Source organism: Moschus berezovskii, chromosome 4 (assembly GCF_049115385.1).
Source record: "Moschus berezovskii isolate FMDL1 chromosome 4, NW_MosBer_1.0, whole genome shotgun sequence".
Taxonomy (NCBI): Eukaryota; Metazoa; Chordata; class Mammalia; order Artiodactyla; family Moschidae; genus Moschus; species Moschus berezovskii.
The window spans coordinates 21,569,459-21,585,796 of record NC_142463.1 but is presented as its reverse complement, the minus strand read 5'-3'; the positions used below and the strand labels follow the sequence as shown (position 1 = coordinate 21,585,796).

General features: G+C 48.5%; 1 pseudogene; it reads left to right on the top strand.

Moving 5' to 3' along the window:
• The first annotated feature begins 713 nt into the window (after nt 1-713).
• On the top strand, nt 714-12,353 carry LOC129540324 (cytochrome P450 4A24-like; annotated as a pseudogene).
• Nucleotides 12,354-16,338: the final 3,985 nt, after the last annotated feature.

Genomic DNA, 16,338 nt, shown 5'->3' with positions numbered 1-16,338 from the left:
GGAAGCTTTTTTTTTTTAATCTATATGTTTGCTAGTTTTTTCTTAACTTTTTTTTTTTTTTTTTTTTTACTGAAAAGCAAGTTAGTCGCTCAGTAGAATCCAACTCTTTGCAATATATGGATTGTAATAATGTACCAGGGTCCTCTGTCTGTGGAATTCTCGAGGCAAGAATACTGGAATGGGTAGCCATTTCTTTGTCCAGGAGATCTTCCTGACTAAGGATCAACCTGGGTCTCCTGCATTGCAGGCAGATTTTTACCCTCTGAGCCACCAGCCCAAATTTTCTTGGAGTACACTCAACTATCAATGTGTGATAGTTCCAGGTGAACACTGAAGGGACTCAGTCATCAGGAAGCTGTTAAAAATATTTTTCTGTTTTATTTCAGACTGTCTAAAGGTTTCAAAAAATGTAAGCAAGCGATACTTTGCAGTATCCTAGAACAACCCAGATTCCTAGATCAATTTATAAACATTATCTTCTCAGCTTAATACTTACATTTTGTATCAAAAGAGAGATTGGTTTAAGAAACGCAAAAAAAAAAAAGAACAGCAACTCTGGAGGCCCAGGTCTGAGCTCTGCCTTCACCTTCACCCTCCCCCAGGTGGGCAGGGAGGTCCTCTCAGATAAGGCTGGATGCTCAGGGAAGGTCAGCCACAGTCAGGGGTGGTCAGCCACAGTCAGGGGCAGTCAGCGATCCAGAAGCCTCTGCACCATGAGTGTCTCTGCACTGAGCCCCTCCAGAGCCCTGGGCGGCGTCTCTGGGCTCCTGCAGGTGGTCTCCCTGCTCGGCCTGGTTCTGCTTCTGCTCAAGGCAGCACAGCTCTACCTGCGCAGACAGTGGCTGCTCAAAGCCCTACATCAGTTCCCATCTCCTCCTTCCCACTGGTTCTACGGACACAAGAAAGAGGTAGGATGGAGCTGGATGGGGGAGTGGGAGGGCAGGGAGGGCCAGAGATCTAGAGCATGGTCACACTCAGTAAGTTCATACCTGGCCCTGTGCTTGCCTGAGAGCACAGATGTCCAGTCTGATGGATCAGCCCTGTGGGTTCACTGTGTGTGGAGACAACAGACAGGAATCTAAGAAGATGTCAGGTCACAGGATAAGAGGCTTGCCTGCTAGATTGCATTAAGTCAGGTATGGAGACAAACCGGCTTGGTTCATTCAGACTAAGGGATTTTCTAGTCCCTTAAGGTCAGTGCCAGAAACCCACACCAGAGGCCACACACAGGAGCGAACTCTCATGATGGGGCCAGGTGAGAAGAACGGCCTCTCTGGTGTCCTGTCTCTGAACTCTGAGCTCTTGGAACTGAGCCTGTAATCCTGCTCACCCTCAGCCCCCACAACAGAGCCTGCACAGAGCGCTGTCAGTCCATCGTGTGGAGGGACAGGCAGGAGGGAAAGGAGCAGCTTGCAGCTTGGGAGGGGCAGCACCTGCCCACCCAACACTGGCACCAAAGCCTGGAGGTGGGGGAGCCCAGAGCAAAGTCTGAGGCCACATGGAAATGGGCCACCAAGGGTCTGTGGCTTAAACAAGTTTTAGGAGATAAGCACAGGTTGCAGAGAGCTGAGGTCTCTCTTTCTCAGCAGCACGATTAGAGCAGAGTGGAGACAAAGAGAAGAACTAAAAGCAGCCCAAGCCCCATGGGGGCTGGCCCAGCACCTCTCTCCCCTCTCCTTCCTACTCTTCTGTACCCCAGGTCACTCAAGGTCCTCCCCCACTGCCTGTGCATTTCAGCCTCTGGGACTCGGCTCCCAGTGCCCTCTCCCTGGAATGATCTCATCCCTCCTATGACTGTCTCACAAGACCCAGGACCAAGTCATCATCATCCTGAATCTCCCAGGAGTGGAGAGGACACTCTTTTACCTTGGATGTCCTTCCCACAAGTCAGTGCCTACTAGATGGAGCTATTTCTCTCTGCAAGATCGTAGCTATGAGCTTCTTCTGGGAAACCTTGCCTTGGGTTCATCTTTCCATCCTAAAAGCATCTTGGTAAATTATGAGTCAAAGACAAAGCCAGTGCAAGAAGACTCTCCTAACATCCAGGTCTGAGTTAGACCCCCTTCCCCAAAGCTTCCCCATAGGCTTTGTCTTCTGTCCATCACACTTTCATGACGCCCTCCTGTTATGGCCACTTGATCTCTCATCTATTTCACTAGCCTGCAGGCTCCAAACAGACAAACATCTAGAGCCACATCCTAATTTAGTGCCTTGAATCTGTGTCTGGCACAGAGTTACTGCTCAGTAAACACAAACTCAGTGAAGGAACGTGACCCAGAGTAGCCAAATTGCCTCAGAGCTGGTGAGTCTTGATGGTAGAAGGATGCAGGCAGAGATCATATACATATATATATATGCAGAGGGCTGATCTGAATGACACAGAAGCCACTGAAATAAAGATGATGTGACTAAATGGAAATTGCCTGGGATCAACCGCTGACAAGAAATCCAGAGGTAACTAAACAAACTGAGTCTCCAAAGTTGAGGAGAGGCAATTGCTCTGTGGTAACGATGACAGGCCACCAGGTAGAGGGAAGAACACGAGCAGAGACCTGGAAGATGAGCAGGTGGACCCAGTGCAGGGAGGCTGGCATCAGCATTCTGGGGGCCGAGCAATGGGTCCCGTGGAATCGCCAGCCTGTCAGGGCAAGAGGAGAGAGGGAAAAGTCAGAGAGGAAAAGCCATGTGGTCCACACTCAGGGGTGCACAAAGATTCCACTACAAGAAGGGAAGTGCACAAAAGTTTCTGACAATTAGTCAATAAATCTGAGATTAAAAATCCAGTTCTTAAACTATCTATCTCTTCTCTAAATAAACCAAATAATATGAAAAATTGTTCTTTCTCCAGGGGGTCTTCCCAACACAGGCATCAACCCAGGTCTCCCACTTTGTAGGTAAATTCCATAACACCTGAGGTGCCAGAGAAGCCCACCAAGTGATACAAATTATCATAAATTGCTCAAGCAGTTATGTCACTGTGTGCAAATTATTTCTAAATGTTTCACAAGCCGTGGAGATCTCTTTGATGTAAGACTCTGTAAGCAGTTTGTAGTGTTGGCCCATAACTCTACTTGACATGGGACAGAATCCGATCTTAGGAGAATGATGGACAGCCTTCAGGGTTGGATGAGATTCCAGGTCAGAAGAAATAGTTCTAAACTGTCAGTTCTGCTGATGGATCCAGAGTGATCACCTGGTACCCTTCCAGGCCTTCACCTCCACTTCTGCTCTGGAACTAAAACAAAGAAGTCATTGACTTGTCTTTCCCTTGGTGACAGTTTGAAGAGGAGGGTGAGCTGCCACACCTACGGAAAAGGGTAGAGAAATACCCAAGGGCCTGTGTTCGCTGGATGTGGGGCACAAGGGCCTTTGTATTCGTCTACGACCCTGACTACATGAAGATGGTCCTGGGGAGATCAGATGAGAGGGAAACCCTCAGCTGGAGACAACCTTGCATTTGAGTACATGCACTTCGGTGTGAAATCCCACAAGTCACAGGCACATCAGACGCCAAGGCCGGAAATCCTCCAAACACCCTCCCAGCCAAAGCCAGATAAGGACATTATTTACTATTAATAAATGCTTTAGTCCTGGTGGGGCTCGTTTCTCTTTTACATCTTTTTTTTCTTTTTACAAACATATTGAGATGATCCCAGACCTGGAGCCAATTCCCTGTCCACACTGTCCTAGGTTGGGCACCATTCACTGTTGCCTGTCCTGGGTCTTGAGATGGCCAGACCACCACCGATTGTAGAAAAAGCACAGATTCTGTCTCATTCTATGGCACTGAACAGAGTTTATGTTTCAGGGCAATTCACCATCTTAGTCCTTTTGGTGTTCTGCTCCGCAACACTGAGGCTACTTTCCTGGGACCACGGTGACTATCAGGACAGAGAGAGTCAGGGATGGGAGGCAAGTGGGTGGTGGCTTCAGCCTGACTGCCATTAGACAAGCACCAGGAAGGGAAGGGAGCCCATGGTTTAGACCTCAGCTACTCTAGAGGCTGTCTGCCATGTTTGGTCCCATCCATCTTCCCTCCTTACTTTTCAGACCCCAAGGATCAAATTATCCACAGATTCGCAAAGCCCTGGATTGGTAAGTATATTTAATAAAACTGCCAACCACCCACCGGTTATGTTAACCAAGAGCGGTCTGTTTGTGTAAATGGAGAAGAACAGGTGCCAAGCACCCTCATCTCTGTATCAAACCTCATTTTTCTAATAATAAGGTCAGCCTATGTAATTGCTCTGTAGCCCTCCTCAAGCCTAGCCACTTCCTCATCACTTCTCAGCCTTTTCTAATGTTCCCAGCCTGACTTTTCGATAAGTTCTTTTATCACCTGCCCCCCTACAGTTTCTTGACCTCATTGCTGTCATAGTCAATGTTATGGACAGACATACTGGAAATTCACATCGCTGAAGTGGTCTGACTTCACCGACCCTTGCCCCTCATGAGATTTCTTCTGACACCCTTGGCTCCTCCCAAGATGGCCCGAGTCTCCACGACACCCCCACACACCCTTCTGTGGTTCAGGGACAGGTTTGCTGCTGTTGGAGGGGCAGACGTGGTTCCAGCACCGGCGGATGCTGACCCCAGCCTTTCACTATGACATCCTAAAGCCCTACGTGGGAATCATGGCCGACTCTGTCTGAGCAATGCTGGTAAGTCCATCCCTAGTCACCATAAACACTAGAATCCAGCACAGCTGACATAGTCCACTATCAGACACTTACATCCCTCAGACAATCATTGAATAGAGCCACCCAGATTGATGCACTCATGACTTAGTACAAGACAGCACTTGTTAAAACTAGCTGGGACAGACGAACATCTAAGCATCGAGTGGATCCATAGTTTTCTCGTCACCACGAGAAATCAGGGCCAAGGTGTATTCAGGGTCCACTCTTCTCCCATCTCCATGTCTGAACACAGGGGAATAGAGCAAGCAGGTCAGCTCAGATTGGCCCTGGCTGACCTGGACAGTGGCAGCTTCGTTGGCAGAGTGGACATCCCAGGATGTCACACAAGTGGGCTCTGGCCGGGGTTCCATGGCTTCTGCACGTCACTGAGCCACTCACAGGAGGAAATGAGTCCCGATCTACAATCAGAGAGCTGGGTCTTCAAAAATATCACCTCTGATCCAGACCAAGTACCACCTGTTCTTAGCTAACATTAGATGAATGAAAGGAGTTGAGTAGCTCATGCCCCTTCTAGGAGTCCTATTAGAGCTACTTTAGCTTTTCCTTACCTGAAATAATTCCTTCCCAGTGTTGAATATCACCTGTCCAGATTTGACCTCTGAAGGCCGATGGAACCACCGGGCCTGTCACCTTGCCCATCAACACACAGGTTCCACTCTCCCTTCTGGGCTGTTCTGCCACCTTCATCATGCAGATGACACAAAAGTTCTACCTTTGTCCCCTGAGAAACTATGCTTTCTTCTCTGCCAAAGGTGGTTATTTTCATAAGTTATCCCAAATATTCAGGATTAGTCAGGATATTAGAACAGAATATAACTGCATACATAAGAAAGATTCAGAAAAATAGGCATCACGTTTCACACGGGTGTTACAGCCCTAAGCTGCTAAAAGATGTCTGCTTAGGAAATGAGCAAATCTCATCTGAAGATGTAGAGACAGAGAGAAAGCCTGGCCTTGCAGCACAGGTCTTCTGGGGAAGCAGAGCAGGGTCGGTGCCTCATCCCTCCACAGGACAAGTGGGAGGAGCTCGTCAGCCAGGACTCACATCTGGAGATCTTCGGGCACGTCTCCTCGATGACCCTGGACACCATCATGAAGTGCGCCTTCAGCCACCAGGGCAGCATCCAGACGGACAGGTCAGTGACAGCTCTTCAAAGGCAGGGTCCTGTTTTCATCAGTTGGGCAGGACTTACCTGAGAGTCAGAAAGGGCAGTGTGGATGCTTATCAGCACAAATAGTAACATTCTACACAAAGACATGGGCCAGGGTCAAATTCTACTAGGACCACCCTTGACCCAGTCAGAGGTCCCTGACTCTTGTACAGGGAGAAGCCTGGGCTCTCAGGACACTTGTAAAGGACTCCAGGGGCAGGACGCCAAGGACATGAGGCAGAAATCACAATGCCTTGTGTTACCTGAGGAATCTGACTCTCTGCAGGTCAGCACCTCCCTCAACTTCCGTCACCTTTGTGTCCTCTCCCTTCAGGAACTCCCAGTCGTACACCCAGGCCATCAGGGACCTCAGTCATCTGATTATGTGCCGACTGCGGAATGCTTTCCACCAGAACGACCTCATCTATAGACTGACCCCTGAAGGCCGCTGGAACCACCGGGCCTGTCACCTTGCCCATCAACACACAGGTTCCACTCCCCCTTCTGGGCTGTTCTGCCACCTTCATCATGCAGATGTGCAACGGCCTGGCCTTGACCCCTTAGGCAAAGCTCAGACTCCTCCTTCCTGTTCAGTAACTGGCATATACCCACCTGCTGCAGGGACTGGGAACCCAGAGGTCAGGGTGTCAGGTGTTGAACAGGGAGTTACAGGAGTCACCACGTTGCTGATGACTGAGTGAGACCCCCTCCCAGCAGCATTCAGGGGGAGCCCCCACGGGCTCACCCTCATCTACCTGGCACCCAGACTGGGCCTGAGGGGCAGATGGGGTTATGGTGAGTGCAGAATCTGAGCCCCCAGAGTGCTCAGCTCTGGCTGGGAACCACTGTTCTGGGACAGACGCAGTGATCAAGGAGAGAAAGGCTCACCTGCAGAAGGAGGGAGAGCTGGAGAAGGTGAGGAGCAGGAGGCACTTGGACTTCCTGGACATCCTCCTCTTTGCCAGAGTGAGTGTTGGAGGCGGGGCCTGAGCTTTTCGGCAGAAGCACACAGGAAGAGCAGACCCTGCACTCTGGCCCTGCCTCCACAGATGGAGAATGGGAGCAGCTTGTCTGACGAGGATCTCCGGGCTGAGGTGGACACGTTCATGTTCGAGGGTCACGACACCACAGCCAGTGGCATCTCCTGGATCCTCTATGCTCTAGCCTCCCATCCTGAACATCAGCAGAGGTGTCGGAAAGAGATCCAGAGCCTCCTGGGGGATCATGCTGCCATAACCTGGTGAGTGTCCTGGCAATGAAGAACCCTGTCCCACCTGAGCTAGAGAGAATCCCTGGTTGTCCAGTCCTGCCTGCCCTCAAGTGTGCTTCCTTTCAGGGACCATCTGGACCAGATGCCCTACACCACCATGTGCATAAAGGAGGCACTGAGACTCTATCCACCAGTGCCAGTCATCAACAGAGAGCTTAGCAAGCCCATCACCTTCCCTGATGGGCGCTCCTTACCTGCAGGTATGAACTTCACCTCACCACTCAGCTAAGCACTCTGTAGGACCACGTGCTAGACCAGAAATCCACCTGCTTTCCAGTTCCAGGATGCTCTGGCTCTTGTCTGCCTGAAGATAACAGTTATTCTATAGTTTGAATGAGTTTTAAAAAATGCTTTTCCATAAAACCTAGGATTAAGACTACCATATATTCAACAATCCTACTACTGGGAATATACCCTGGGAAAACCAGAATCCAAAAAGCACACGTGCTGCAGTGTTCATTGCAGCATTGTTTACAATAGCCAGGACGTGGAAGCAACCTAGGTGTCCACTGACAGATGAATGGATAATGAAGAAGTGATCCATATACAGAATGGAATATTACTCAGTATAAAATGGAACAAATCTGAGTCAGTTGCAGTGAGGTGGAAGAATCTACAGCCTGTTATACAGAGTGAAGCACTCAGAAAGAGAAAACAAAAAATATCATATATTAACACACACACGTATATATGGAATATAGGAAAATAGTGCTGATGAATGTACTTGCAGAGTAGCAATGTAGATGCAGACCTAGGGAATGGACTTGTGGACGCAGGAGGGGAAGGAGAGGGTAGGACAAATTGAGAAAGTAACATCACCATAGATAGACTATCATGTGTAAAATATTGGTATGTATCTAGTGGAAAGCTGCTATATAAAAGGAAGCCCAGCCTGATGCTCTAGATGACCTAGAGGGGTGGAATGGGAAGGGGGAGAGAGGTGTACATGGAGGGGGTACAGCTATTGTTTAGTTGTCAAGTCATGTTTGGCTCTTTTGCCACCCCACAGACTGTGGCCCACCAGGCTACCTGTCTATGACATTTCTCAGGCAAGAATACTGGAGTGAGTTGCCATTTCCTTCTCCATATATATATACAGATACATAACTCTGCCTTATTTGCCCTGTAGTATGGCAGAAACTAACACACCATTGCAATGGAATTAAACTTTACTGAAAGAAAAAATATTTGACACAAAACTTGAATGCAACAAAGCTCAACAAATAAATGTTGACCCTTCTGTGCGGTCTTATGATGGAGCCTAAACTTCTAATTCCTTGAATCATGAAGGCTTAAGAGAAAAGCAGAAGCAGGAGGAGGCATGGTTCTTCCATATGGGGTGTAAATAAAGGGGGGAGCTCAAGAGTCTCCACTGTCATGGGTCAAAGGGTCTAGTCTCTGAGGTGCCCTCTGGTGGATGGCAAAGAGCAGGTGATGATGAAGTCTGAGAGCTCTGCCATGGCTGGAGGCCACCCACTGACTCAGCACCCATTGGGTCTGAATCCCAGCCCTGTTCCTTCCTAACTGTGGGATCACAGAGACCCAACTCACAACCTCTCTGAGGCTCAGGTGCTTCATGGACTGGTGAGGACAGGAGTGCTTGCATGAGGATTAAATGATTCTTGCACATTCCCCAGGTTCATGATGGCACTCGATAAATGTGAGTTGTCACCTGAGCTGCTCCTAAGTGTAACCTTGCAGTTCTTTTAATTCTCAATATGGGGTTGTGGTCACCTACCCCTAATCTGTGATCGTGTGCTTTGTCATGCCCCGCCCAATTGTCTTGCAAGAACATCATGTCATTCAGAGTGACGGAGGGTGCTCCCATTGTGGCTCCCAGGACTTTTGTGAAGTCGCACGTCCCCTGCACTATGGCACCATCAGGCTTCTCTCTCTCCTCTCTGCCCCACAGGAATCTTAGTCGCCCTCTCCATTTATGGGCTTCATCACAACCCGAAGGTGTGGCCAAACCCAGAGGTACGATGGACATAGGGGGAGGAGATGAGATGTTCTCTCGACAACAAACCCTTCCCCTGCTCCCTCTCTGGGATTCGTATCCCCTGGTGGGTTCATGTGAGGGGTTTGACCCCAAATATCCTAGCCCTGGTGCTCTCTCTGCAGTTGTTTGACCCAACCCAGTTCGCACCAGGTTCTACTCAACACAACCATGCCTTCCTGCCCTTCTCAGGAGGATCCAGGTGAGGCTTCTGTCCTGGGGGAAGGAAGTGTCACTGGTTCCTACCTGATGTGTGTGGCTGTCTACCTTCATATGAGGAGCATGAAGTTCTGTCCTTGTATGCTGATGTGCTGAGAAGGAGGCGTGGGTCTCCATGTACACGACGGTCTTCAGGTTTCACCACAGGACACTGACCTCCTACTGTTCACAAGAATGACCTCATTTCCATGTCAGTGGCCAATCCAAAGTATCCAGGGTTTTCCTCACTTTAGGAGTATGATGTTTTAGCATTACAAGTGTTCATGAAATTTAAACTAACATGTTTGGTTAGCACAATTTCAGTCTCCTTAAAGATGATTTTCACTGTTCCCACCTTCCTAGTCAGCCCACTGCTTTCTGCTTAATTCACCTGTCCACCCTCACTGTATTCGTCGTGCTTGCCTGGATTGGGAACTTCATGTCCTGAGGCTCCCAGTCATGTATGTGATCAGTTATAGTTGTAGATTGAAGAAAGTTTCACAGTCATGAGTGTATTCTCACTTCCTGCAGTACATCCAACATAGATTTGACTGTGTATTAATATAACTGTGACATATATTTTCTGTTGGCAGAATTCTTTATTAAAAAGCAGAGTTTAGATACCATAGTCAGTCCCAGATTGTACAGAGCAATGTTAGTAAGAAAAATCTTAAACTGAAAGACAATCAAGTCTGCTTTGGGGACTCTATTGCTAATCCTGCTCATGATGCCAGGTGTCTTAGAGTTCACAAAGTCCACACTGTTCGCTGAACCCAGGATAGACGAAGCGTCAGCTAAGAGGCTGGGAGAGGACTGGAGGAGCCTAAGAACTGCAGACACGTTTATTCTCTCCTGGCTGTGTTATGGCCGCCATAACACAGCTCTGTCCTCCGTGACGCAGCCGCCGTAGCAGCAGCCGTAAACACCAAAGCAAAGCTAGAACATAACCTCATATGACATAACCATGAGGTTGCTCCAGTGTAGCCCCAATGCAGCAGTAACCAGGGCATTCATAGTGAAACTCCTAAAGGCGTAGCCCACACCTCCGCCAGAGCTTTTCCAGGTGGAGTTCATAAAACAGAAGTAGCCAGAGTCCAAGCGAGTACCATGTGACGCACGTATGCAGTGCTATACGTGGTCCAGCTGTTCCATAATCATTAGTTACAAACCCTGAGGCAACAGTGAGGACCACAGGGCGAGAGCGCTGACAACACCATCTTGGCTAATGTGCTCTTTCCCTACAGGGGAGACTATTTTGTGCTTGAGACGTGCATTTAAAAATTTTATTGCATGTGAAACATAAAGCACCCTTGAAATAGCTGTTAGCCTGGATGATACACTCCTAAATGATTGCCGTGAAGATCTTAAGGGCTACAGAACCTCCCCTGAAATAGTAACTTCAGTGACTTTGTAACTTAGTAGGAACAAGTTTTTTCTGACAGTACAGATCTAGGAAACTTTCAGTTGGTGAATCAACCTTTACAGAACAGTGTTGAAACAAACTGCCTTGGGGAATTGTTTCTAGGATTTGGTTTACACCAGGGTCCAGTCCTTCCTGTAGACATGGCTGCATGTCATGCAGCTGCCACTAGAGGGCAGGAGGGTCTAGGCAGTTTGTTTCTTAGGTCAGACTGAATAATATTTCTAATATTCTCATTCCACCTGAGTTGTTTTCAATTCAATTAATATTGTTCAAATGTGAAAGTATGTATTAAGCGTGTCTCCATGTACCAAGACCAGTGCTAGGAGTTGGGAACACAGGGATGATAATGCTGTCATCCCCCAGGGCTCACAGTCCACATACCAACACATTTACTCAAGACAAACATCGTTCACACATCCACTCTTTCACTCATTCATTCCTTAGCAGACTGTGGGAGGATGCATGATCCGGCACTGTGCTGGGCACTGGACGTGATGTGTCTTTGAGTTACAATCCATGGTGCCTTGAGGGTTCAGGTGGAAAGAGGTGCAGCCAGCAGAGGGGGTAAGGGTGGAGGTCACTGGATTGAGCCTTGAGCATGAGGATGGCAGAGGCGAGGGGAGGGGAGGGGATCTCAACAGTTGCTGAGTCAGCAAGAGAGGGACAGACCCCAGAGAGGGCTGTGATGCAGCTGAGGCACCGGGACGTGTCCCCCCTGTGATGCGGAACAGAGCAGGCCTGGAGCTCCTGTGGCTTTAGAGGGAGAGGAGGAATGGAGGCTGAAAAGGTCTGATGAGGAGCCCCAGGAATGATTAGGAGGGTTAGCGCAAGGAAGGTCATTTCTGGATTAGAGTGGGAAAGTTCCAAAGGTAGATTAACTGAGGGGCTGAGGGAGACAGGAAGCCAGACCATTAACTGGGAGGGAATTGGTCTAGTAGGTTCAAGGTGGTTAACCCTTGTCCTCTCCAGGGAGACTCCCTGTTGCCATTCTGATTCCTTCTACAACACTGTCTTGTCATCTCTGGGAACAGTGCAAGCCTGTTTGTCCACCGTAGGTGGTAAGGTCCTGAGAGGGTGTCCACCTTGCCCCTACAGTGCCCTGGGCTGACCTGAAAACAAGAATTGCCAGTGACGAGTGAATAAAGTACTTGTTCACAGTTCGTGATCCACTTGATTGACTCTGTGGCTTAGAGCACTGATGCCCCCCAGGTTTTCCTGCTGAGAGCAGGAGTTGGAGTTAGGAGCTAATCCTTAGACAGGTGGGCTTTGTAATCTGAGAAGGGGAGAGCTTTGCTGGCAAGTTCAGTGTGATGAGTAAGAAAGGGATCAGGGCTGGACGACGTGTAGGATAGCACTGAATCCCTGTGCTCGGCAGGGTTTAGAAGCCTCTGCTTACTTCCTTTTCATCTCCCAACCTAGGAACTGCATCGGGAGGCAGTTTGCCATGAATAAGTTGAAGGTGGCTGTGGCCCTGACCTTGCATCGCTTTGAGCTGTCACCGGATCCCTCCAGGGTCCCTGTGCCCATGCCAGTCATTGTGCTGAGACCCAAAAATGGGGTCCACTTGCAGCTCAGGAAGCTCTCTGATCCAGGTGGGGACAAGGACAAGCTCTGAGGGCCCCTGCCTGCCACCTGTCTTGCTGTCACTCTCCCCTGTCCTTGCCTCTTTGCCCACTTCCTGCTTCTGTCTGCCCCCTGCTCGCGTGCCTCATCTCCTGCCTCCTGCCCAGCAGACTTTCTGCCCTTCTCCTCTCACCTTTCTCCAGGCTCCCGATCCGCTTGTGTCTCCACCCATCTCTGACCCCCTGCATCTCTCTCTCCACCCACATCCTGATCACCCAACACCCTTCAGTCTTCGGTTCTCCCCTGGGATTCTCCATCTGCCTGCCTTCTGACTCTGAACTCACTTCCGTTTTGATGGTAAAATGAATTGTCTCTGCCTTAGGGACTTAGAACAGCACAAAGTTATCCTCTGATGGCTCTGGAGTGAGAAGTCAACAATGGGTTTCCCTGGACACAACCAAGATGTTGACAGGCCCCTCATCCTATGACCTGGGACAGGATACCGCTCTTTGACTTTCTGCATCTAGAGCTTCAATCCTTGCATTCCTTGAGTCCTGGGCCCTCCTCCACATTCAAATCCAGCAGCGTCTTCAAATGTCCCTCTGCTTCTGTCTTCACATAACCTTCTCTTTCACCAAGACTTTGTGCTCACCTGAGCAACTCAGATCAAACAGGCTCGTTCTGTGGTTCCGGATCAGGACCAGAACACCTGGGGAGCCATCACTGAACCTGTTGAATCCTGTGTGACTCCCTTTGCCCTGGGCCACTGCTCTCTCCTGTGTGAGATGGGTCTACCCCCGTTTCACTCACATGGTTTCCTCTCTCCCCATCCCTGGATAAAGTGCACAATATCATATGGAATGCGTGTGTCTTCTCTGAAAGCAGCAGGATGAAACAGAAGAGAGAAAAGGGAAGGGAATAACACGGGGAGGAGGAGGGGAGATAACACCTGCTCTGTGGGGCCGAGACCCTAGCAGGGAGAGCATGTCCAGCCCCCCTGCAGCTTCACACTCTGGAGTCACTCAAGCCCCACACCCTGCCTGGTGCCTGAGGCTCCATGACAACTGAGTCAGGAAAAGGCCTCGTTGCCTAAGGCTCAGAGGGAAGACGCTGATATCAACACCTGTCAGGGAAGGAGCCTGCCCCTACTTCCGTGGTAGCTTTCTCACCACATCTGTAGAGGGGCCCAGACAGCGCCCACCCTGTGCTGAGCAGGGAATTCTTACAGACTTGGTCAGGCACAAGGGTCTCCTTCACCCTAGAAGAGATTCGAGAAGAGCCCAGCCTGCTCATGTCACCAGCCCCCTGGAGCCCTTCCTCACAGGCAGGGCCTTCAGGCTCCTCAGTTGCCACAAGTGGTGGGGGCGTGTGTGTGCAGGAGGGCCTGGGAGGAACCATCTGGGCGCAAGTCTTGGCTGCCACACAGGGAGAAGCCAGGCCCCTCAGAACACTTGTAAATACTGAGCTTCTCCAGAGGGTAAGGCAGCAATGACAATGCCTCAGTTGGGAATGCAAACTAGTATAGCCACTGTGAAGAACAGTGTGGAGATTCCTTAAAAAACTGGAAATAGAACTGCCATATGACCCAGCAATCCCACCGCTGGGCATACACACCAAGGAAACCAGAATTGAAAGAGACGTGTTTAGCCCAGTGTTCATCACAGCACTGTTCACCATGGCCAGGACATGGAGAAACCTAGATGTGCATCAGCAGACGAATGGATAAGAAGTTGTGGTACACACACAATGAAATATTACTCAGTATAGGAAAGAACGCATTTGAGTCCATTCCAACGAGGCGGATGAAACTGGAGCACATTATACACAGTGAAGTACGTCAGAAAGAGAAAGACCAATACACTACATTAATGCATATATTTACAATTTAGAAAGACGGTAATGATGACCCTATATGGAAGACAGCAAAAGAGACACAGATGTAAAGAACAGACGTTTGGAGTACGTGGGAGAAGGAGAGAGTGGGGTGATATGAGAGAAGAGCACTGAACCATGTATATTGCCATATGTCAAACAGATGACCGTGCAAGTTCAGTACATGAAGCAGGACACTCAAAGCTGGTGCTCTGGGACAACCCAGAGAGATGGGATGGGGGGGGTTTCAGGATGGGGGACTCATGCACACCCGTGGCGGGTCGACGCATGGCAAAAACCACCACAATATTGTAAAGTAAGTAGCCTCCAATTCAAATAAATAAAAGGAATGGAGGTACTGTGGAAAAATTATAAAATAATACGAATGACCTTGTTTATGAAACAGAAAGAGACTCACAGGCATCGAAACATGCATTTGCTTACCAAGGAAAGAGGAAGAAAGGAATAAATTAGGAATATGGAATCAATCAATACACAGTACTGTATATAAAGTAGATGAATATAAAAAATTCACTGTATATCACAGGGAATCTTTTCAACATATTTCGATAAACTATAATGGAGAAGAATCTAAAAAAGAATCTGTATGCATATAATGCATATATCTGAATCACTTTGTTGTACACCTGAACTAACACAGTGTTGCAAATCAACTAAAAGTTAATAAAGTAAAAAAACAAATAGCAGCATACATTGGCCTTTAATTTAAAGCATTTACACTCTCCTGGAGAATGTTTCTTCAGACATGCAAGTCATTGCCACCTAGCTGGTGTTGCATAACTACCCCTTCTAAAGTTATTTTTCTGGTTCTGGAATGCTTAACGAGAACACACATATTCATCCGCTGGTAAAGAAGAAGTAGCTACATTTAGGGATTTAATATTTCCAGCTTCACTGGGATCTCCCCATATGTCCCCATTCCAATTTCAGGTTCCCTTCAGTTCAGTTCAGTTCAGTTCAGTTGCTCAGTCGTGTCCGACTCTTCGCGACCCCATGAATCACAGCACGCCAGGCCTCCCTGTCCATCACCAACTCCCGGAGTTCACTCAAACTCATGTCCACAGAGTCGGTGATGACATCCAGCCATCTCATTCTCGGTCGTCCCCTTCTCCTCCCACCCTCAACCTTTCCCCGCATCAGAGTTTTTTCCAGTGAGTCAACTCGTCGCATGAAGTGGCCAAAGTATTGCAGTTTCAGCTTTAGCATCAGTCCTTCCAGTGAATATCCAGGATTGATCTCCTTTAGAATGGACTGGTTGGATCTCCTTGCAGTACAAGGGACTCTCAAGAGTCTTCTCCAACACCACAGTTCAAAAGCATCAATTCTTCGGCGATCAGCTTTCTTCACAGTCCAACTCTCACATCCATACATGACCACGGGAAAAACCATAGCCTTGACTAGACCGACCTTTGTTGGCAAAGTAATGTCTCTGCTTTTTAATATACTATCAAGGTTGGTCATAACTTTCCTTCCAAGGAGTAAGCGTCTTTTAATTTCATGGCTGCAATCAGCATCTGCAGTGATTTTGGAGCCCAAAAAAATAAAGTCTGACACTGTTTCCACTGTTTTTCCATCTATTTCCCATGAAGTGATGGGACCAGATGCCATGATCTTTGTTTTCTGAATGTTGAGCTTCAAGCCAACCTTTTCACTCTCCTCTTTCACTTTCATCAAGAGGCTTTTGAGTTCCTCTTCACTTTCTGCCATAAGGGTAGTGTCATCTGCATATCCGAGGTTATTGATATTTCTCCCAGGAATCTTGATTCCAGCTTGTGCTTCTTCCAGCCCAGCATTCCTCATGATGTACTCTGCATATAAGTTAAATAAGCAAGGTGACAATATACAGCCTTGACGCACTCCTTTTCCTATTTGGAACCAGTCTGTTGTTCCATGTCCAGTTCTGGCTGTTGCTTCCTGACCTGCATACAGGTTTCTCAAGAGGCAGGTCAGGTGGTCTGGGATTCCCATCTCTTTCAGAATGTTCCACAGTTTATTGTGATCCACACAGTCAAAGGCTTTGGCATAGTCAATGAAGCAGAAATAGATGCTCTTCTGGAACTCTCTTGCTTTCTCCATGATCCAGCGGATGTTGGCAATTTGATCTCTGGTTCCTCTGCCTTTTCTAAAACCTGCTTGAACATCTG